General features: G+C 41.3%; 1 protein-coding gene across 2 annotated transcripts in view; it reads left to right on the forward strand.

Moving 5' to 3' along the window:
- COLEC12 (collectin subfamily member 12) overlaps nt 1-25,306 on the forward strand; it is a 233,281-nt gene that overhangs the window by 133,102 nt on the left and 74,873 nt on the right. The window lies entirely within an intron of this gene.

Here is a 25,306-nt window from a genome sequence, read left to right on the forward strand (position 1 = left end):
CTAAAGCTGCATGTCTCCTGCAGGCCATCTCGGATCCTCTGAATTCCAGGTTATCCTATAGCACAGCTGGTTTTCAGCCTTCCTGTCTGTCCCTGGACCCTAAAGAAATAGGGCTTGACACCTGCTATGAAATCTCATGTAACACAGTGTGGCCACTGCTACATCCCTAAGATTATATATAAGCAAGTGTTTGAGCATATTCCCTTGAGGTACTATAAATCCTTACTTAACATCATCAATAAGTTCTTAGAAACTATGATTTTAAGCAAAATGATGTATAAGAAAACCAATTTTACCATATGCTAATTTATAGAAACAAGAGTTTATTAACTATAAACTCTTTAATTAACTATAAACAAGAGTTTATTAACTATAGCATGTTTCTGGTCACAAAAGCATTACCAAAATTCTAAATAAAGACCCCAAACTCTTCTCATATTAACAATTGAAATAAATGTGATCTATAAATACATTTTAAAAGGCTTAATACAAACAAGCAAGCTCATTATTTTCCAACCAGCTTATTCCACTTCAGGGTCACAGGGGGTAGGATCCTGTCCTGGCAGCTCAGGGTACAAGAAGGAACCCATCCTGGACAGGCACCATTACTTCACAAGGCCACTCACTGACAGCCGCACTCACTTAGACTGGGACGCTATAGGCACACGAGTTAACGTTCTGTGCACATCTTTGTGATGAAGGAGGGAACTGGAATGCCTAGAGAAAATCCATGAAGACATGGGGAGAATGTGCAAACTCCATACAGACAGTGGCCCTCGCCAGGAATTGATGTTTTTTTCTCATCAACATAACAACAAAATTACATTGAACAAAATGACCTTATCTGAGGACCTGTTGTGCTTGGTTGAGTATCTTTAAGGGATATAATAGCCCAACTTCATAAACAAGAATGTTGAGATGCCAAGAGGATGCATTGTGAATCTCAGACCAGTGCAGGCAGTAGCCCTGCCTATATGCCCAGAGATTTTCAGTCCAAGATAATCACAGAACACTGAGGACAAGTCCTTAGTGACAACTAGAAAGTATCTTTTTTGTTGATAATAATTGTACTTTCATGAGCAACTAAGGAGCCAAGGACCATTTGGCCTTTTGTAAACTTGGTCTGTTTCCCTTGGAATTAGGGTTGAATCCCTGTAAGAAAGCCAAGGTAACTGCTTTGCTTTGAGTGACAGAGTTGCTGGAGATTTTACAGAGAGATTATTTGAAGGACCAGCCAAAAGGAACGAATACAGATCTGTGGCACTGTTTTGCAAATAAAAATATTTGATGTCATTCGTGAATAAATAATTTTGTACACCTAAATACTAAGAAAGTTAAAGCAAGTGGAATGCCGATAGTATTGGAAAAGCATATGCCGTTCCTGAGTGAGGGTTGTTAGGCCATGATCAGAAGACATTCATGTGCAGGGCAGTTGTGTTCTGTTAGGCCTACAGAGGTTTTAATGAGATTGATGTTCTCACGCAGATAAGTCCCAAGGAAATAAAATTCCATGAACTAATCTAGTCTTGATTTCACTAGGGATAAAGAATGTGTCTGAACAAAATAAGAAAGGAAAATTCTTTTTTCAGGAAGCTCCAACCATATGTTCACAGATGCTGCCTTGTTCTAAAATGAAGGGAAAGAAAATTTGAACTACTTCTTTAAAAAAAAAAAAACTCAACTTGTTATTTCTTAAAACAGAATGACAAACCCTCCAAAATAGTAAATGTTACCAGAACAATAATAAATAATAGCACAGTGCCCATCTTAGTCAGTCACGTCTCACATTGCACAACCGGTAGCCATGTGCTCAAGCATTTCTGCAATGATTGAAGACACATTCTGACATTTATAAACATCCATCACAGATTCAAGTATGCATCTCAAGATTCCAGAACCACAACCTATAGTTGTTGACAATTAGTGACATACCAAGTATTACGGAGACCTCTGCAAGATCATTGGGTTTGCACGATACAGCTGAAATACTACTCAGTGTAAGAAAGTACCTGGGGTGAAATAACCCTTCAGGAAGCTCAATAAAGAAGAAAGGAAATGTGTCATTTAAAGCCAAAATTGCTTTCCTGAAGCATGGTCAAATCATACATGAAATACAATGGCCTTTCCATGCTGGAGAAGTAATAGCTCACTTCCCCTGCACTCCCTGGACCCTCTTTTCCCTTAAGTTTTATTACATGTTTAAGTATACATTACTGGTCATTCCAAGTGCATGAACTTATGACAGACAAAAAGGATCTATTTACCCTGCAAAGTGTTAAACACACAGTTGGCATGATTTAGACTAAAATTTGTTCCACGTTTAGAGGATACCAGTGCTGCTTTATGCAGTACCAAGAGATTTTCCAGATTAGAATTTCTCTGGGACTTTTCCATCAGCTAGATATCCACTGGCCACTGTCTTTTTGCAGTTCCATTTATCACTAGCACTACCAACAGACCTGCACTGGGGACATAGATGGAGAGGAAAAGTGTGAGCTGTTTATACTAAGAGAAAGCTGGAAGTCCTTGCCAAAGCTGTGCCTTGGGAATTTCTATAGACATGGAATAAATAGAGCCTCTCCAGTTACCCCTACAGTCACCCTTTAACAAGGGCCGTCTAAGGTTTGAGCCAAGGATGGGGTCTGTTATAGGTTGGGCCGGTCCCAAGCAAACTGTGAAACACATGGAAATTGATTCCCCAAGTGCTCCACCATGCTCCTCACCACATATCTACCGTGATCTGGAGTGGGGACCAGATCCTTGCAAGCGCTCAGCATCAGCCTGAAGTTAAAAATCTACACTTAACTCACAACTTCTAACAGCACAAAGTTCAGGTCTGCTCCACGGCATGTGCATTTTAACCAGAATTAAAACTCAAGCAAACAACCTGCCGAGACTCTAAAGGCCATGTGTGTTCAATTCATGTATGTATCCCCAGGGCCTGACTCTTAGGAGGAGTTCAATAAATATTTGCTAAATGGATGAGTAACTTAGTGAAAGACATGACATGGGATAGTGGAGCATAGCATGCCCTTGGGGTGGTTTGACAAGAACGGACTGCAGCTCACAGAAGCAGCCCATGCAAGGACACAGAGCTGCCCACCAGGGAGTGAGGAGAAGTGCTCTTTTGAGTGAGCCACTGTCCTGGCCACTTCCCTGCCCCACACACCAGGTCTCTAATGCTGGTGGTCCCCTCCCTTCATCCCCAATCATCTGAAGTTCAGTCCATGAAATAGCTGCTTGGCATGACACCAGCAGCTTCAGGGTAGAAAATGTTTTCAACCCCAGACTCTATTGTGCATTTTCTGGAATGGCATTTCAGGGTTTTTTTGTTGGTTTGTTTGTTTGGTTTTGCATTTTGTAAACAGTGCCTTGAGCTGATAAAGGTCTTGGGTGGCCCTGAAATGCTGAAATGCTTGTCATAATTTGGACCCATTCTGTTGTCTTAAATTGGTAACAAGATCAGAGAAATTTGGATATGTTTAGGTTAGGATTTAGGTCTGGATACTACACATAGACTGACTTCTAATTCCTTCTTTTCTTCTTGAATTATTTAAGTGCACGGACTCTTAGAATCACTGTATAAACACCTCCAAATAGCGCAGAAAGAGACAGCATGTGGGATTTGAGGCCAAAGCTGTTGACTTACATATTCCTCCCCAGGAAACCCTGGAGAGTTCATATGTCTCAATCCATACCTTTGGCTGGCTTCAATGTCAGTTTTCTTCATGTTTATATATAATTATTGACTTTGAACTTCATTATGGATGCCACTGAGTCAGATAGTTCAGTGTATACACTAACTTACTACTAATTCCTGGTGAAGTAGCTCCTCTAACTCTTCCACAGTTTGAATCTTTTTTTTCCCATCTGTGATATTTTCCTGCAATGGGCTACCTACCAGTCAGCTGACCACCTTTTCCTCAGACCCACTTCCCCATCTCAGGGCAACTGAATGTGCAGAGCTGCTTCTGCCCTCAGAGAGAAGCTCACGCACAGAGAGGAGACCTGGGTCAGAGGGCTGGTTGTTTTCAAGCATCAAGAAAAGTGCTCAGTGGCAACATTGGAGAAATCTGCTGATGTTGTGTTTTTATATGGTAGAAGTGGGTGGAAAGGGGAATTTGCTGCTCATTTCTTTCATCCTGACAGTGGTTGCTTGTCTTGGATAAAGTAGCAGTATTCCTATAAAACTAGCAATTGTGACCCTTGAGATTGAAAATGTATGTAGCAGCTCTGTTTTCCTCAAACACAGATTGGTGGGACAAAATCAGTCCACTGAAGGTCTTAAGACTGTAGATATTGCTGAATAAGTGGCAGTGTGGGCTACTGGCAGGGACCACACATCCCTTTCCCATGCTTTCCTGACATGCCTGCAGAGGAAAGAAGTGTGAGGACAGGCTCTGGCTTTTCTTTTTCCCTAAAAAGTTAGGTCATATGCCTTACCTGCTTCCCATTGGAGGCATTTGAGACATTTGGACATATTTAGTGTCTATACTTAACTTTTCTTGTTAGAAAGTGCTGTTAACCAGAAATGATGTGGATGTGGAATCAGCTGGGAAACCATCGTTTTTGCTGGCAGCCCCAAAACCCTCTGTATTTTTTCCTGGCTGGGTAACCTGGTATTAACCCTAAGTGAATGGATAGGTTGGTCTTCAGTCTTTTGTTTCAGGTTCTCAAGTTGAAATGCAGAGCGTATTCTGTGGCTGGTTTCTTATATTGGTTAAGTGGATTTACTAGTTCTGTTACCTAGTTTTAACCTTCACAAAATGGACAGGTGGCTTAAAAAGACTCCTATACAGGAACCATGGATTAAAGATAGCACCTTAACAATACAGCCCACAAAAAAAAAAAACACACCAAAAAATGGAAGAGGTAGCACTTTTACAACTTCTACCCAAAATGTTTGATGACCACATTACAATGTTACAAAGTAGAAACAGTGACAATCTAATTTTATTTGCTAAACAGTTGGCCCCCCAAAACCCTTCAAAATTATTAAAATGTCACTGGGGAATAGGGATGAAAATTTACATGTAAACTTGTTATGTTATATCTCACCCTATATTTTGTGCCTTGAACTACTAAGTAATTATAGTATCCTGTGTAGGTAATGTACATGTTAACAAAGAATAAATAAAATAAGGAAATGGGGGGGTGGTAAATGTTCAAATGCTTGGGACTCACTGCTCTAGGAAATGGCATCTACTAAGGTTGACAGACAAAGTTCGATGGTGACAGGTTGGTGGCACATTCAGAGGTAGGGGAGGCCTCCAAGGACAGACCAGCCAACACACAAAGTCTAAGGGGTGACAGAGGCCAATGATGTGGAGAACTTAGAGGACATATTGTACAAACCAGGAGGAGGACAGGAAGTCTCCGTGTCTTTTCAGAGATATGCAGAACTCCGAGTACCCAAGAAAAGTGGACAGAAATTCATCAAAGGAACATGCTTTATCTAGGAGCTGGTTATAGAGCGACCTGAGTATTACAAGGTCATCTGGCCAGATAGAGGCCTGTTGGGTGTAACTAACCCATGCCAGCCTCTCCACCTAGCCCTCTGTGTGGTTCAGCAGTCAGAGAACACAGACAGGTGTGCGTAGGTTTTGATTTAAACATTTAGCTTCTTGCATTTAATCATCCTAGTGTGGCCTTTTCCCATTCAAGTTAACAAACTTTAGAGTATCCATCGTTTTCAGGATTTCTGGAAAGGAAGGCCTGTGAACTCTTGCCAGGGCTGCAGCAGTCAGGTGTGCAGGTTCTGCTCTGTAGAAAGACTCCCGGAAGGGCTGATCCTCATGGAGGGAACATCTCTTACTAACTCATGCAAAGGCACCCATGCTGACCTGCCATGGCCATGGACTGTTGTAAATTTTGGCAGAATAGAGCCAAAAGCAGAAAAAGAAGACCCAACAGACAAAACGCTGAGTCTGGTAAATTTTTATTTTTCAGCTGGGAGTGTGGCTTTGTGTAGGCCCAAATAGAGTAGGTTCATGTATGTTCAGCGTCATTGTTACTAGAGAAACTGCTTGAAATCAGATTAGGTGATAGAAGCTCAATGTGAAAAAATGTGTTGCAATCACCAAGATCCATCCCAGAGACTGCAGGGATTTAAAAAAAGAAAGAGCACATCGATTTTGTTTTGTGACCAATGACCAAGACTTCTTGAGTTGTTGCACAAGTGCCATTTGTTTCCAGAAATTAGCAAGCTGTGTGTTTCTCATTCATTACCTCCTGTCATTCCTTCCCAGACACACTGGCTTTGGGGTTCTCACCGACCCTGACTGGCTAAGAAGGAGAAATGTTAGTTGTGACTCAGGCTGGGAAGTGACAAGAGAGCTCACTGGAGGCTGAAGGGGTTGTCATTTCCCTTTACAGAGTTGGTAGCAAAATAATCAAACTGAGCAGTGCTGAGGGCCCAGACCAGCTCCTTGGCATTTGGTAGTCCTCTCCATCTCGGTGTGCTCTGGGCTGCAGAGGGCCTGTAAATTGCATAGTAATGGCTGGTTCCTCCGAGGGAATAAACATGTGCTTTGAGTTTTCCAAATGAGTCAGACGCACGCTGCGAGATAAATGCTGATAGCAAGCAGATGTGACGTGTGCTTTTCAAGAGGGACAGACAGGGGGATTGTGTACTGGCATCTTCCACACTCTCCTAGATGATGGACTGACACTTAATGGGGTCTGGTCCCTTAACAAGAAACATTGGATGGTGGGTGATTCCCCCTCCCCTTCTTTGTTTCTGTAAGAGGAATCTACATTTTTAAGCCTTAAATGTAAACGTGTTCTGGCTCCAATTTGTCGGCTGACTCTAATCGCCTCAGAACTTATATAAACTCTAGGTGAGTAATTTCCCCAAGTACAGTGCCCCCTTGGAATGTGTGTGCTGTGAACTCAGATTAAACTTTTAACCTCACATTTTTCTGGGAAGGATTATTACCCATGTTTTTATTGTTTAAAAAAGGCAATCAGAAACTGAAATATGTCTCGGGCTCTTTCTGTGGTTAAGTTGGTGCATGCTCTTATGAGCCTTCCTCTTGTGCTGTACGTGCTCGGAGATTATGGATATACTTGCCCCCTAAAGAAGCGATGTTGTGCTAGAATTGAAACTATAATGCACCAACATTCTTCTGTTCCTTGTGACACTCCCAACTGAATTGTGAACTGTTCGTAGGGCTGTGTGCCCTCCCAACTCAGAAACCCTGAGTGTCTTCTTGTGGCCGCACTCCATGTTCCAGTTGCCAAGTGACATACATAACACGTTCTTCAGCAGAACAGGAAGTCTGAGTCCTAGATTTCTGCTACATTCTTCCACCCTTGGCTTTCATCCACCTCATCTCCTTCTTCCAGCAATTGGGTCAACAGATGCTAGGCTCTCTGAGAGTGTTTGCTGAACCAATCCCAGATGCCAAGCTTGAAGATACTACATCTCTTTACTACCTCAGTCCTTGTACCCATTAACCACTGGTTCAGACCTTTAACAGAGTCTGGTAGCTCTTCAGTAAGGTGTTTTTGTTGTCATTTTATTAGGTTGGCATTGATATAGAAACAAGTGGACTAGCTTATTTTCCCAGGAGCTTTCGGTTGTTTGTTCTTACTTTGGATTTGTTGACTGTGCAGAGGCAGCTGGCTTGGTCTTCTGGGAAGAAGGGTGGGCTGGGAGTCAAGTAGTGATTCTGCTGCCAACTCATGGTATAGCCTTGGGCAAGTCACAGGGCCTCAGCTTGTGCATTTGTAAAATGGAGGTATTGGATTCAGTGATCTTCCTGTTGAAACAACAATAGCCCCATGAGTTTTACTGTAAGGTTTCAAGGAAACACCAAAGCAAGAGAAAAAAATAGAAAACCTTCAACGTAGCAAGTTACTGCTTACCTATTGAACATTAAGATGTCCTTATAATATGTTTTGGTGTAAAATTCCATTGTAAACATTGTGATGCTACTTTTGTGTTCTGTTTCATCATCTAATCGCAGGGATTTCAAACTCATTTTCACTGGGGGCCCCATCAGCCTCGTAGTTGCCTTCAAAGGGTCGAAATAATTTTAGGATTGGATAAATGTAAGTACTCCTTAACTGTTAAGGAGTTGAAATGACATTTGGTCCTTTGAAGGTAATCACAAGGCTAATGTGGCCCCCAGTGAAAGAGTTTGACACCCCTGATCTAACGGATATTTTGGATTTTGGGGCAAATGAGAAGCACACGGGTCTGGCAGTGGAAGAACAAGGGAGGCTGTGGTAGTGTCATTTCCACCACAGTGTTTGTGGAATTGATTGAGTAATTGGTTTCTGGTATTAACATTCCTCAGCACCCATATGCATGTTTACACTCTCCATGCCCCCAGCACATCAGATTGCCTCTCACCCTCCACTTTCTGGATCCTTCTCCTCTATCCTGTGGAATCACAAAACTGAATCAGATGCACCTACTTATGTTTCTGGCTTCATTTGATTGCTCTTCTGGTATTAGCCTCATCAATGGCAAACAGCTGGAACTGACCGTGTACCAAATGCCACAGGGCAGGAAAATGTTATATGGCAGGGAAAGCAGCCTCATATTACTGTCTCCAGAAGAATGTCTGAAGATTTGGGTCTGCTCTGAGGAAGGACTGATATGGCCTAGATTCTAAATGCTGGAAGACACCATCATCTGCACATGTGCCTCCAGCAACCACTGGACATATTTCTATGCAATATTTTGCATAGAAAGCCTTTGAAAATATTGAAATTCATTTTCTTATCAATCTTGATAAGAAGCATCCCAAGGGTCCCTTGTACTATAGCTGGAACACAAGTATTCATTTACTCATTAATTTTACAGACATTTGTCTGGTCAATGTGGAGGCACATGTAGATACACTTTGCCTCCTCACACAACCAAAAGAAGGTCAACAACAAATTTAAAAACAATAACTAGAACTGCCAGAAAACTGAACTATATGGAAGTTCCACAATCAAGGATTTAAAGAAGAAACATTCACTCAGACCGGTTGGAGGGGTGGAGACAGGCAGCTGGGGCAAAAAAAAGATGTGTGGCAAGGGGGCGGCTGAGGGACCAGGGGTCCCAAATTTGCATGAAGGTAAACCAGGAGGAACAACTCAGGACCAAGACAAACAGCCCAACATAGGGTTCCAGTGCTGGGAAGAAAGCCTCAAAACCTCTGGCTGTAAAAACCTGTGGGTGTTGGCTGCAGCAGGACAAACTCCCAGCCTCATAGGAGAGTTCATTGGAGAGATACACAGGGTCCTAGAACATACACAAACCCACCCACCCGGGAATCAGTACCAGAATGGCCCAATTTCCTTGTGGATGGCGGGGGAAGTGACTGAAAGCTGTCTGAGAGCCAAGCAAGCATCATTGTTCCCTTTCAGACCCCTCTCCTACATACAGCACCACAACACAGCAACTTGGGTTGCTGAGCCCTGGCAAATACTTAAGGCTCCACCCCTTACAATGTAACAGGCATGCCAAGACAAAAATATGGCACAAAGAAAAGAACAGATCACAGCTCCAAAAATAGAACTAAGTAATGAAGAGATAGCCAACCTAACACATGCAGAGTTCCAAACAGAGTTTCCATCCTGGTAATCAGGATGCTCACAGAAATAATTGAGTATGATCACAAAATAGGGGAAAAGGTAAAGGCTATGCAGAGTGAAATAAAGCAAAATGTACAGGGAACCAACAGTGAAGGGAAGGAAACCAGGACTCACATCAATGGTTTAGAGCAGAAGAAAGGAAGAAACATTCAACCAAACAGCATGAAGAAATAAGACTTTAAAAAAAGGAGGAAAGGATGAGGAACCTCTGGGATAAATTTAAATGTTCTGACATCCAAATTATAGGGGTGCCAGAAGGAGAAAAGGAAGACCAAGAAATTGAAAATTTAGTTGAAAAATTAATGGAGAACTTCCTCAATCTGGCAAAGGAATTAGACTTCCAGGAAGTCCAGGAAGCTCAGAGAATCCCAAACAAGTTGGACCCAAGAAAAAACACCCCAAGACACATCATAATTACATCACCCAAGATCAAAAAGAAGGAGAGAATCTTAAACGCAATAAGAGAAAAGGGGACAGTTACCTACAAAGGAGTTCCCATAAGACCGTCAGCTGATTTCTCAAAAGAAACTTTGCAGGCAAGAAGGGGCTGGAAAGAAGTATTCCAAGTCATGAAAGGAAAGGACCTACAGCCAAGATCACTCTATCCAGCAAAGCTATCATTAAGAATGAAAGGGCAGATAAAGCGCTTCCCAGATAAGGTCCAGTTAAAGGAGTTCAACACTACCAAGCCCTTATTATGAAATGTTAAATGGACTTATCTAAGAAATAGAGGATAAAAAACTGTGAACAGGAAAATGACAACAAACTCACAATGATCAACACATGAACCTAAAAAAAATAAAAATGAAAACAAACTAAGCAAACAACTAGAACTGGTACAGAATCACAGAAATGGAGATCACATGGAAGAATATCAGTGGGGAGGGAGGAAAAGGTACAGGGAATAAGATGCATAAGTGGTAGGTACCAAATATACAGGAGAAGGTTAAGGATAGTGTAGGAAATACAGAAGCCAAAGAACTTATATATACAACCCATGGACATGAACTAAGATGGGGGCAGTGCAGGACAGAATGGACTAAAGGGAAGAAAAAATGGGACAACTGTAATAGCATAATCAATAAAATATATTAAAATAATGGTTCAGAAAAAAATTTTACGGACATTTCTTGATTATTGTATATGTATCTACAGCTGTTGTTAGACCTGGAGATACAAAGATAAATGCAACTGACATTGCCTTTAAGGTGTTTCTGATTTAGCAAAGGACACAGATGTGTACATGGTCTATTAGAATGCATGTGTTACACTGGTGATATGGATGAAAAGCAACATAGGAACAGAGAGAGGAACTAATAGCTCTGCCAGGATTTCACTTGGCTAAGATACAGGTGAAGGATGCTCCGTGCAGAGGGTCCTGCACAGGCTAATTCAGAACAACATGAAAGTGCATGGCTGAGTCAAGGTGCTATGAAGGTCAGTGTGATTGGATCACAGATTCATGGTGGAAACTGCCAAAAGACAAGACTAGACGGAAGATTGGGATCCAGAAGAGCCTTATACAGAGAAGATAAGCTTAAATATACATTTTTTCCCAAGAAAGATTCAGAGAGTTTACAATGCACAATACATATAGAAAAAAATTAAAGTATAGGAAATACAAGGAATGAAAAATAATATAGACCATGAACAGTTTAGTTGTTCACATGCAGTTTATGTACAGTTAGTTCTTAGAAGTGGAAAAACCCCTGGCCAACATGACTAAGTTGGTTGGGCATCATCCTGGAAACCAAAAGATTGTGGGTTTGATTCCCAGTCAGGGCACATGCTTAAGTTTCAGGTTCAATCCCTGGTCCAGGTGTGTACAGAAGGCAGCCAATCGCTGTTTCTCTCACACATCAATGTTTCTTTCCCTCTTTTTCTCCCTCCCTTTCCACTCTCTAAAAAAATTAAGATATTTAAGCCCTGGCTGGTGTAGCTCAGTGGATTGAGCATGGGCCTGCGAACCAGACAATCGTGGTTTGATTCCCAGTCAGGGCACATACCGGGGTTGCAGGCCGGTTCCCTGTAGGCCAGTTCCCAGCAGGGGACGCACGAAAGGCAACCATACATTGATGTTTCTCTCCCTCTCTCCTTCCCTTCCCCTCTAAAGATAAATAAATAAAATATTTTTTAAATGAAGATATTTAAAAAGAAGAGGGAGAAAAATTTGACTCTGAGCTTCCTAGATGCCAAAGTGAAAAAAGAAATGTAAACTTTGCTGTGCTCATGTGAAAAAAACAAGTTGCTCAGGAGGAACAGGCTTCTGCTGGAACTAAGAACCAAGGGAAATTTCTCCATTGATTTTCATCAAAGGCTCAATGTGGGGAAACAGCGGAGATATCAACAATATCCCTACACTAGCAATTTTTATAGGACTGTTTCTTGTAATGTCCCTCAATGAAAGCCAGTGGCATACTGCCAAGGTGTAATTCAGTAAAAGCCACTCTACATGGGGCCAGAGCAATTCAGCCAGGCCTGCTGCTTTTTTATTGTTTGGCTTGATGTGCAGATACAATTTAGGGTATCTAGAGGAATAGAGTTTTTCATATCTTTTAGGCAATCATCCATAAATATAATTTCTTTCAACAGGACTCTTAAAAGTATTGGACAGCAGGCAGTGAACTTGAGCTCCTATTCATTGGCAGAGACCTCAAGAACAAAGGAGTTTGAACTTTGGGTTACATAACAAAGAAAAGAAACTTTTCCAAACATGTTCAATCATGGGAGGAAAGTAATTGGGCATCCTGGACTAGTAGTGCAGTCCCATGGCTCAGCTAAAACTGACCTGGAATTAGGGCTGGGTTGCTAGGTAGAGGAAAGGAAACATTATACAGGGAAAGCTATGGGCTGGGCATCTTTTGAGATTCGGGCCCTTACCATGGCAGTTGAAGCTGTTGTGCGAAGCACAAACCTAGGTCCAAAGGCCAGTGTATCTGTATGTCTTGTTTAGTTTGGTTTTGGTCTCAGCAGGTTTGTGGTACTTGCCAAATAGCATCTAAGTGAGAGTGTAATTTTTACCAAACATAAATAACAAAGATCACATAGTTGTATAATTTATAAAATATACTTGACCAAAACTGGTATGATTGTTCTGTCATACAGATGGGAAAACTAAGGCTTAGTCAAGTTGGCATGGAAATGGGGTGGGAGAACCAGAATTATATCCCAGGTTTTTTAAATTTTAATAGTTATTTTTCTACCCTTTCTGGCTCACCTGACTTGCCACCAAAGTAATAGTTAATTGTAGGTCATGATTACTAGGCTCATTAACCACGAAGCTACATTGTGCCTGTTGGAAAAAATTTCTTAACACTGCTGGGGTAGAGGGCTCCCTGCAGTTAATTCAGGAAAAACAATTAATTCCTTAGGCAAGGATGCTAAGGTGGGAAGACAAGCATTCTCTACTTCCTGAACCCTATGGATGGCCCCAAGCATACATTGTCCAGAAACAATCCAAAGATTTATCCTTTCAACCTTCCGTTACCAAACATACAAAGTGTGGTACATATACGAGTGTGTGGGCATGCAAGGTTAATTTCACAAACATTGTAGAAACTTCAAATAACCTTACTTATTGATATTCAATGGCCAAATCTTCCCAAAGGTACTTACTCACTGTAAAAATAAGGATAAACTTGAACTCTGTATGTTGTAATAATTGCTTTTCTGAGTATTCTACTTAAGTAAAAATAAACTCTTGCTACCTCCTGTTTACTTTTTCATTGAACATCTAACATGCTAATTCATATTTTGTTAACTTTGGTGTGCAGTGGAGAATTTGTAGGTGTAGATTTTTCTCTTGGTTCCCCCTGAAAATGCAAAGATAGGAGGTAAAATTCCCACATCGATGCCACCACTGGCACAGTACACTACACTGTAAACTAGTGTTCCCAGAGATAGGACTTTCCTGCAGATCAATAAGAACACTTACAACCTGAGGCACAGGCAATCAAAGGAACTGATCTCAGCATAGTACCAGGATACCCAATTTATAGCCAGGGAAGAATTCCACATCTGAGTGTGGTAGGCAGGCCTGGTAACTCAATACACATTGTATATTCACTGAAAAACTGAGATACTGTACTTTTACTGTACTTTTGACACAATTACTTGCCAAAGGTTCCTCAAAGCAACCTATCCCCAAATCGATCAGAGTAAAATGTTCAAGAATGTTCTTTCCTCTTCTCTTCTCTGGGCATACACATTACTGCTCCCCCCAACGCCTTTCCACTTGGCACCTGCACACACTCCTAAGATAAGAGAATATATCACACCCTAAGTCTCCTCCAGTTTAAAACATTGAATGTGTGCAGAGACTAGGTCTCTGAGATGAATGTATCTACTTACCAAGAAGCCTTCTCTCCAATTGTTAGAGTTCATGTTAAGTTGGTGGGAACAAGACCCTCTGAGAGCCACACCTGAAACTGGTTTGGAAAACTCGTTGTTTAGAAATGACTTTGCAATAAAACTGGAAATTTAAGTTAAAAAGGAATAAAAGAAAATAAAAAAGAGTGGACCAGTTCTTTGTCAACACACAGCTGCCCACAGCAACCTGCAGTTACTTCCTTACAAAAACCTGTTTGCTTCTGTAGGGAGGATGTGTGTCCCACCAGGGTGGCAGGCAAGGAGTGTCTCAGTGTGACCTGCTGTTAAACAGCGACAAGAGCATTAGGAAAACAGGGCCTTCTTAACTGTGGGGGATTATAACTTGTGCCCCAAAGGAGTCATCACCTCTGTTGTCTTTTTAGTCTCTGAGCACAAAAAAAAAAAGAGTTATTTGCTGAATGATTCTTCAGTCCTTTTTTCTTTTTAATTATTTTTGGCTTTAATTTTAACATTTGAATGTTTAAATATATGAGCTATATTTTTTGTGCATGTTATAAAGTAGGTTTGTTTCACTTTTCCAAAATAAATTACTAGTTCTCTTAATAGGATTTACTTTCCACTTTTCAGAGTCATTGAAATAAAGGACAAACTGATGGTAACCAAAGGGGAGGGTGGAAGTGGATAATGGGGGAAAGAAAGGGAAGAGTCATCAAAGAACATGTGTAAAGGAATACAGGGTGGCAAGGATCAAACAGTAGATAACATTTCAAAGAGATCTGAGGGCTTCAGAGTCTGAGTCAGTGTCTGTCAGGAAGAAAGTTGCAGAAACTTTGGGAGACATACCCATTTCCTCTCGGACCCTTATCATATGAATGAAAGCACTCTTAGCAGAGCAGATTTCACAGGTTTATCAGGAAGTCTTTGTGATGCCAGATTTTCCCCCAGGACACGCTCTAGCAAGACAAGGAGCTGCACCCCTCCCCAACAGGTATTCAGGCTTAAGGGGATTAGAGCCAGAAAGTGCTTCTCCCAGGAGACATGGGGACTCCGGCTTTGTCAAAGCCAGGGGTTGAGAGTCCATTGCTCTTCGTTGCAGCCCCCCCAAGTCCTTCCATGAAAGCCTCCCAAGTGATCGAGTCTGGCTTAGGTTGCCCCCCGCTGTGAGGGGTCTTATCCGTCATTGACTTCCGACCAAGCTTTGGGGGCAGGGAGAGGAATTGAGGCAGCGGTTGCTACCAGAGACAAGCTTTGTTTCCTGCGGCTGACATTCCAAAGGTCATCTCTCGCCCTTAGCCACAAGGGGTAGAGATACAATTCCTAAAATCAGGCAGAGCAGTCTACAACAGGTATGATTCTTGATTCCTAGTGCCTTCAAATACTTAATGAAACACCTTCAAAGTCATCCAGGTTCCAGAGTAGTTTCTGCTTTGAAAGTCTAAGTGAAGTTTCTCAACTTGCCTCTTTTTCAAAAATAGCTCATATAAGGAGAGGAGAGTCATAAGCCATCTCTGCTTCTCTAACCAACCAACATTTGGGCAGCAGGACTGGCTTCCCTTGGGAAATGCAGATGTGACTTAGTCCTGCTGCTTAGCCCCCTGCTGCTTAGCCCCCTGCTGGACAAAGCTCTTACCGATCCTGGAAATGACTTCAGGTTGAGATGGCATCTTGTGAATTAGGAGTATGGCAGTGTTGTTGCTCACTGTTTTGCTTTTTATTTGTGCTTTTAACATTAAAGAAGAAATTCCATCAGGATCTTATCTTTGGCTTTTCACTTAAAAGCCACTCATTAGAAATCTATAGATGAGGTTTGTGGATACTCTGGTGGAAAATGAATCTGCATTTGTGGCCTGATCTGTGAGTGATTTTGACCATGAATGAAATTTCCACATCCATTGGTTGGGCTCAGGGATTAGCAATTTTTCAGAAGTGCTGTGCCAAGTTTCCAGCTCCGTTTTTCAGGCTTGAGTCTGTGGGTGGCACTGAGTGAGCTTGTTCCATCAGGGAGCAGGGAATGATTATTCTGAATTAGTGAAAGAAGACCAGGGTTGACCTTTTTTGTGCCCTTGTGGTCAGATTTAAGAAGCCCAAAAGGGACTTGCTGTTACAGTGTCTTGGAGAGTTTCCATTGTAGTATATATAGCACTATCCCATTTTTTTTTAATTGCTGCATACAATTCTATAGCATGGCTGTGTGTGTGACAAAAAGATATATGTATCTTGCCTTTCAAACATTCTTTTCTAATTCTGCCTGAAATAACGCCTTTCCAAAATTACATTGGCTGAAAGTCTATCAATGATAACTTCAATTAAATCAGCTCATCTTTTCAGTTGTTATAACCTTGGGGGAGTGGTGGTGAGTTATTCCATCTTCACACTAAATTGTGAATGGTGCAGTCAGGTTGCTTTCCTTCTAACATCTGGCTTGCCCACTCTCCAGGAGATGGATTGTTTGTTGTAGGAAGAGGAGGCACTTGGGACCAAGGAAAATTGGGAAGGGGGCCACCAACCTGGTGCAGGGAAAGAGTGTTGAGGAGAAAAAAGAGCAATGCAAAGATAGAGCAGAGGACTCCAAAAATGAACTTCTTCCTAGTTGAAAATATAAACAAAGTTGACCTTGATTTGGGGAGTAGAGGTGTATGCCCTTCCATGGGTTCCTTGACCTGAAAGAAAGGACGCAATGGTAGGCAAGGCTTCTATAAGAACAATCAGTTACTGCAATTGCTGATGTGTCTACTCCTCTTCAGGTGTCCCTGGGAATCAGGCTTTGTGGCAGAAGCTGGCTTTAATGTCATGTTAATTTGTTGGTAGCCCATCCCTGCCAAGAATACCCGCAGTCGTTTCCCCAACATGATCTCTGTTTAGTCCGTGTCTGTGACATACTGGCTCTCCATGGCCACAACTAGTTAATGAAATGGCTTCATTACATTAAAACTGGGGTTTACAGACTTTCCTGGATGTGTGGTTGACATCTGGGGAGACCCACAAATGTACAAAAACTTGGAGCAATCTCTTCATAAAGAGTCGAGTAGTTAATGACCGCTCCTGCTTGGAAGCCACGTGAGCATGCGCAGTATTGATGGCGCCACGCTAATTAAGACTCAGGGCCAAAAGAGCTATTGCTGATGATCCAATTAGGCAGATTTAGTTAGAGATTACACAGATAACTCTGATTAAGACATCAATCTAGTTCAATTTTACAGACTTCAATTTAAAATAAAGTGGTATTCGACTATAATAAAATAGTATAATATGTAGTTTACTGTGTCTTGCCATTGTAGAAGCTGAGAGCTACTAACAGCCTTAAAAATTACTATTTAAGCTTAATTTTTTTCAAGGTCCAATTATGCAAATGATTATTACCAAGTTTTTTTGTTTCTTACCCTTCCTGCTGTTCCATTTAGACTGCTTCACAGTTCATTAGCCCCTTGATGAGAAGGCAGAAATGAGACAAGGTGAACTGCCCACCTGTCTACCTCACGACAGATCTGTGAACTGTTTTGTGAGGAAGATACTGAAACCATTGACTAAAACAGACATTTGTGTTCCCCGTGGATTAAATTTCCCTTTGATTTACCTAGATCCTCAGTCCAGGAAAGAACTAATAATTGGATGAACTGAATATTTCTTGATAGTGTAAAAAAGTAAAGTCAGAAGGATCCTGCTTTACATGACATTAAGTTTGTCATGTGTAAGGAAAAACACTGATAAACCTAACAACTTAATGAAGGTTTTTTAAAACCACACGTGGTTTATGCAGTGATTACACTCAACAAGACAGTTATTATTTAACTCTGTAAATGCTGTAATAAAGATTCTGCATTTTTCTAGAGCACATTATTTTTAAGAGCTATGAAAATACACAGTCATATAGGTTGTATCTGAACTGATGCCTGTACCATGAGAAATTGACCAATTCTCAAATATTACAGAGGAAAACATCACTGAGGGTTGCGCTATGACATAGAAGCCTTCAAACATTTCTTAGGTGGGGAGAAGGAAATCATGATGTCTTACTAGTGGAAGTTTCATCATGATACTTAGACTAGAGGCACAAGATTCTGTGCCTCTTGCACTGAAGCATGGATTCGCAGGTGTGGCTGCTGAGAAAGAGGAGATGAGAGGATAAAGAACAGCAAGAGAAAAGGCAATTTTTCCACTTTTTTTTTTTGCTTTTTCTAAGGCACTCCTCGTCACTGCAATATGATAAATTCCTTTTCTTTTCCTGATGCTAAAGATCACCAGCTTAAAGCAGGACATACCTTATCCCCCTTGAAAAAGAAATAACAAATAATTAAGGCCACAGCTCACAGAGACCCACATTTACTGGCAATAAAAGGCAGCTGTGCTGACAACTCTACCAATTAATCTGCCAAAAGTGAGCATGTCACTGTGTTAGAAAACAGGACTGGAAACATCTAGGGGTCTCTATAAAGCACAGACAACAGTCTTAAAGAACATGGGTAGCGACATGGAACAACCCTTCAGCACACAAGGTAGACTTGCCATTCTTTGCCCAACCAAACTTCTTGCCATGAGGAGAACCCTTCAGGCCTGAATCAGGTGTACACCTGGCCTCTTCTAGGCCAGAGGCTCTGCCTCCCTAGAAGATGCCAGTAGGAACAGAAAAAATTGGGAGATGTTAAATTTTTTGAACACCTGAGGCACTTTCAGGTATGTTATTTCACTGAATCTTCACCATCACACCACTAGGGAAGTATAAATATCTTAGTTTCCACAGGTAAGGAAACAGAGGCACAGAGCTTCCAAATTCAGGTCTCCCTGGTTCCCATGCCCATTATTTTCCCATAACAACATGTATTTCCACATGAAACATCAAGAAATATTTGTTCAAAGCATGGCTGTCATAAATTTATTGTGTGATTTGGGGCAAGTTATTTAATTTCTCTGGACCTCAGCTTTGCATCTGAAAAATGAGAGGTTTGTGTCAGTTTGTTTGTTTTATAAAACTAAATATGCTCTTACCATAAGATCCAAATCTAACTATTGTGCTCCTTGGTATTGACCCAAAGGAGTTGAAATTTTTGTCAAATATATTTTATTGATTATGATATTATAATTGTCCCAATTTTTTTCTCCTTTATCCTCCTCAACCCTGCACCCCCAACCCTCCAGCATTCACCCCCCTCAGTTCATGTCGATGGGTCATACATATAAGTTCTTTGGCTTCTCCATTTCCTATATTATTCTTAATCTCCCCCCTGTCTATTTTGTTCCTACCATTTATGCTTCTTATTCCCTGTATCTTTTCCCCCTTCTCTGCCCTCCCCCTCCCCACTGAAAAACTTCCCTGTATTCTCCATTTCTGTGTTTCTGTTCCTGTTCTAGTTATTTGTTTAGTTTTTGTTTTTTTTATTTTCAGTTGTTGATAGTTATGAGTATGTTGTCAGTGTACCATTCATAGTTTTTGATCTTCTTTTTCTTAGATAAGTCCCTTTAATGTTTCATATAATAAGGGTTTGGTGATGATGAACTCCTTTATCTTTACTTTATCTGGGAAGCACTGTATCTGCCTTCCATTCTTAATGATAGCTATGTTGGATAGAATAATCTTTTTTTAAATATATTTTATTGATTATGCCATCACAGTTGTTCTATTCCCCCCCTTCATTCCCCTCCACCCTGCACACCCCTCCCCCACCATTCCCCCCCTTTAGTTTATGACCATGTGTCTCAAGTTCTTTAGATTCTATATCTCCCCTACTATTCTTGCCCTCCGCCTATTTTTTACCTACTGTCTATGCACTTATTTTCTGTACCTCCTCCCCCTTCTCCTCCTCCCACTCCCCTGTTGCTAACCCTCCATGTGATCTTCATTTCTGTGGTTCTGCTCCTGATCTAGCTGTCCTCTTAGTTTGCTTTTGTTTTAGGTGTGGTTGTTAATAACTGTGAGTTTGCTGTCCTTTCACCGTTCATCTTTTTTATCTTCTTTTTCTTAGGTAAATCCCTTTAACATTATTATATTAATAAGGGCTTGGTGATGATGAACTCCTTGAATTTGATCTTACCTGAGAAGCACTTTATCTGCCCTTCCATTCTAAATGAAAGCTTTGCTGGATAGATCAATCTTGGATGTAGGTCTTTGGATTTCATGACTTGGAATACTTCTTTCCAGCCCCTTCTTGCCTGTAAGGTCTCTTTTGAGAAATCAGCTGACAGTCTGATGGGAACTCTTTTGTAGGTGACTGTTCCCTTATCTCTTGCTGCTTCTAGGATTCTCTCCTTCATTTTAATCTTGGCTAATGTAATTATGATGTGCCTTGATGTGTTCCTTTTTGGGTCCAACTTCTTTGGGACTCTCTGAGCCCCCTGGATTACCTGAAAGTCTATTTTATTTTCCAGATTGGGGAAATTCTCCTTCATTATTTGTTCAAATAAGTTTTCAACATATTGCTCTTCTTCTTCTTCCAGCACCACTTTGATTTGAATGTTGGAATTTTTAAATTTGTCCCAGAGGTTCCTCAGCCTCTCCTCACTTTTTTGAATTCTTGTTTCTTCATTCTGTTCCAGTTAGATGTTTCTTTCTTCCTTCTGCTCCAAACCATTGCTTTGAGTCCTGGTTTCCTTCTTTTCACTATTGGTTCCCTGTATATTTTTCTTTATTTCACTTTGTGTAGCCTTCATATCTTCCTTCATTTTGTGACCAAATTCAATAATTTCTGTGATCATCCTGATTACTAGTGTTAAGAATTCTGCATCTGATAGGTCGTCTATCTCCTCATCAGTTCTTTTTCTGGAGTTTTTATCTGTTCTTTCATTTGGGCCATATTTCTTTGTCTTGGCACATCTGTTATGCTGTAAGGGGCAGAGCCTTAGGACAGCCCACTTCACTGCCTTGGGATGCTGTATGTAGGGGAGGGATCAGAGAGGGAACAATGCCGCATTCTGGGCTCTTGCCCCACTTTCCATTACTTCCCTCGCTTCCCACTAGTGGATTGTGCCCTTTCGGGTGCTGATTCCCAGGTAGGTAGGCTTGTGTTTGTTCTAGGATCCCATGGACTACTCCAACAGATTCTCCTGTGAGACTAGGAGTTTCTCTCTCTGCCACAATCCTCACAGATCTTTACAGCCAGACTTTTTGAGGCTTTATTTTCCCCACACTGGAACCCTGGATTGCCTGGTTTGTCTTGCTCCCCAGTTTTTCCTCCCAACTTACCTGCATGCAAATGTGGGAAATCCTGACCACCAACTGCTGCCTCGCCTCTTGTCTTCTCTGGGGGCTTCCTGTCTCCGCCTCTCCTACCAGTCTGGATGAATGTGTTGTCTTTAAATCCTTGGTTGTCAGACTTCCATGCAGTTTGATCTGCTGGCAGTTCTGATTTGTGTTTTTTTTAATTGGTTGTTATCCTTCTTTTGGTTGTGTGAGGAAACAAGGTGTTTCTACCTCCATCTTGGCTGGCTCAGGAGCTGAAAATTTATATCCACACAAAAACCTTCACATGGATGTTCATAGCAGATTTATTCATAATTGCCAAAACTTGGAAGCCACCAATAAGTGAATAGATAAACTGTAATACGTGCAGACAATGGAATATTATTCAGCACTCAAAGAAATGAGCCATCAAGCCGTAAAAAGACATGGAACCCTGGCTAGTGTGGCTCAATGGATTAAGCACCAGCCTGCAAAATGAAAGGTCACTGGTTTGATTCCAAGTCACGGAACATGCCTGGGTTGTGGGCCAGGTTCCCAGTTGGGGGCACATGAGAAGCAACCTATCAATGTATCTCTCTCACATCAATGTTTCTCTCTCTCTCCCTTCCCCTCTCTCTAAAAATATATAAACTTAAATAAAAGGAAAAAAAAGACATAGAGATAACTTAAATGCATGTATTACTAAGTAAAAGAAGCCAGTCATAAAAGGCTACATACTGTATGATTCTGACTGTATTACATTCTGGAAAAGGCAAAACTATGTAGAACAGTACAAGGATCAGTGGTTGTCAGGGGTTTTAGGGGAGGGAGGGATGAATAGTCAGAACACAGAGGATTTTTAGGGCCATGAAACTACTGTGTGATACTGTAATGGTGGACATATATCATACATTTGTCCAAACCCATAGAATGTACAACACTAAGATTGAACTGTAGTGGGATCTAGGGACTTTGGGTGATTATGATGTATCAGTGTAGGTTTATCAGTTGTAAGAAATGTACTACTCTGGTGGGAGATTTTGATAATGGGGAAGCTATGGACATATGGGGAAAGAAATATATGGAAGTCTCTGTACTTTCCCTTCAATTTTGCTATGAACCTAAAACTTCTCTTAAAAAATTGTCTTAATTTAATTCTTTTAAAGTAACAGGAGAGAAACTGTAATATCTCTATCAAAGTGGTTCTCCAACTCTAGCAAGCATAGGGATCATCTGAGGATTTTGGTAAAATGCCAATTCTGAGTGGTAGGTCTGGAGAGAGGCCTGAGGTTCTGCATCTAACAAGTTTCCGGGCAGTTCTAATGCTGCTGGAACAGACAGCACTTTGAGCCTGGAGGTCTCACGGCATTCTCATACTGGACTCCAGCATGGCAGCAGCCACGTCCTAGCCTTTCAGTCATCGATACATACCCACATTTGATGAGGTGCCTGTTGGTACTCAATGTTAGATACACTGGATCTAGTTTGTAAAGAAAAAGTAGTTCAAAGGGCCACGGTGGAAGAGCAGTTTGTAACCCCAGCTACTCAATGATTGTGCAGTTCCCTGAAGGAATGGGCCTTCTCCCCCACCCCCACCCCCACTCCAACTCACAGCAGGTTCCCTGGTAATCTTAACTTTCTCCACTGGTAGGCCAACCCACCCTAACTTTATCCCCAGCTCACTCCAATTGACATCCAAAATGAGATCAACCTTAAAGGACATCTGGTAAATGCCATTATGAAGCATGTTCCTCTTCCAAAGATTTTATTTATTTTGCAGATTAAATCATATCCTCCCCACATACATTATGACATATAAAGTTTCTTCCTCCACTCCAACACCCCTCTTTGTTCTAATAACCAATGCCAGCACTTTATTAGCTGACTGTGGTAGCTAACTCCATGCATTTTTCCTTGAGCAGTGGAGTTACAACTAGGAATGGTTACAGAGGCCAGAGGCCAGATTTTCATTATCTCTGTGGGGAAACATATTTATAAACTCAAGACAAAAATATGGCATGAATTCAAAATTTCTTTTCTTTCTGTATTTTTTAAAAATCCCATTTTAAACCACTTGTTTAGAGTTGGATCTAATTAGAGTACTTTAGAAATAAAGGCTTACTGTGTTGAACCTATAAAGAAGTGGATGCAATTTTTTTAACCTGATCTTTCTTCTAATGCCCAAAAGGACAACACTGCGTATTTTTGTACAACTGTCGAGGGACAAAGGCAGCTCCAGATATTTGACCTAGATAAACAGATTACCGTTCACTTCATCTGGAAGTATAGGGATAATTAACTTGGACAACCATATAAACGGCAGGGGGTCTCCTCCGGAGTGCCTGCCTTCTGAAATCGGCAGATAGCCTCCTAGAGAGCTGCCACAGCGAGGCCATTCAGTGTAGCTGCCTTTTATTGCTGTATTTTGAATTGTTCTAATGAACTGTGTGGCACTGTGGAAAGAACTTTTGGGCATTTCAGTCTTCTTGGGTTTATTCCTATGACCCCGCCCACTCATGTTCACCCATTTGGTAAGGTTTATAATGGATTTGTTCTCCCGAGTTAAACAAAATTTTTTCTTCATTGTGCAAAGTTGGTAATTTAGTCCATTAGCCCCTGGAATCAAAGACACCTGGAATCATAGAGTTACACCAGACCTGAAAGGTCATCCAGCCTAATCCCTGAATGATGCCTGACTTTCCTTTACACAATTTCTGCCCAATGGGGCCTCACGCCACTCTGCTCACAGGCATTCAGCTAGGGGTTTAAATTCCTCAAGGCCTCCTAGTCTTTGAAGAATTCTCCTTGTTAAGGAAATTCTTCCTAAGATTGAGCAGAAATCTGTTTCTCTCTAGTTCCCACCCTTTGATATAAATGCAGGGGAAACAATTTCCTCTTATACATGACACAGCTTCAGATACCTTAAGTACCAATTATACTCTTCAAAATCTTTTTTTCTCCATATTCTTTGCCAGTGTCCTTATATACAGAGACCAAACTCCACTATTCCGGTCACTCTTCTTTGAACAAGCTCCTACCTCTCTCCAACCTTCCTCAGGTTTGTGGCCCAGAAGTTGTCCCATCCTCCAAGGTTAGAACTTGTGGCACAAGATTAACCTTGTGGAGCCGTCCTTCTCAGCCTTGGCCACATGTTGGGATCACGCCTGGGCCCCATGTTCAGAGATTCTGGCTTCACTGACATGGGCTGTGGTCTGATCATCAGGATTTTTAAAAACTTCTGGGGCATAGCAAATGAGCCTGAGGTGGAGATCTACCATCCCTTTACCAATCAGAAGCGTTGCTGGCTGCACAACTGAGTGCAGAGAAGGCACGACCTGTTGTTGACTTGATAGGTCTCTACATAAACGGGAACTCATACTCATTTCTTGGTTTTAGGTTTTAATCTTAAATTTTTTTACATTGATACAAAACCAGTAGAATCATAAGTTTCACAACTGAGCCAGCTGCACTCACGTTATATTTCATGTCTTACTATATTTCTGGCAGATATTTTATTTTGCTCTGTGGGATGTTATGAGGCATTCAGGGAGTTGGGATGTGGGGGCATATACATATGTCCCCTGAGACACCACTCCCTGCCCCATCACACTACATGTTACACATTGAGTCACAGATCACTAACTGCAATTGAATTTGCTGCTCACTTAACTCCTACATCTTTTTCCTGTGTTACTACTAAACCATTTCTCCCATCATATACCAGACCAGGGTGGGCAAAAGTAGGTTTTCAGTTGTTCATATGGAAAATAATATAATAATTAATAATAATATAAGAATACATTGTTTCATATACTCACAACTGTAAACGTACTTCTGCCTACTCCTGTATTTTGCCAATTGCTTTTTCTTTAGTTATACAATTCACCTTTAATACTGATCAAGGCTAGGTAGGAGGATGTGGATTAGGTGTCCACAGCAACAAGCTTCCTCATCCTCCAGAATTAGCTGGATTTCCCCACAGGTTCACAGGCAGTACTGGAAAACCATGGTTCCCATGTGGAGACTGTCTTGTAAAACACACAGCATGGAAGTGAGGACCGAAAGTGTACTCTGTGTCTGCAGGCAGACTCTCCTAAAAAAGGAATTGTGCTTTAAAGGGAGAGAAGAAGAGGGAAATAAAATACATGAGCCCAATATGTGCCATATTCATTGTATTCATTGTAAATGTGTGATCTCATTTAACCTGTACAATAATCCTGTGATGTGCGTATA

This window comes from Artibeus jamaicensis, unplaced genomic scaffold (genome assembly GCF_021234435.1).
Source record: "Artibeus jamaicensis isolate MK-2021 breed Jamaican fruit bat unplaced genomic scaffold, CSHL_Jam_final contig_354, whole genome shotgun sequence".
In the NCBI taxonomy this organism is placed as follows: Eukaryota; Metazoa; Chordata; class Mammalia; order Chiroptera; family Phyllostomidae; genus Artibeus; species Artibeus jamaicensis.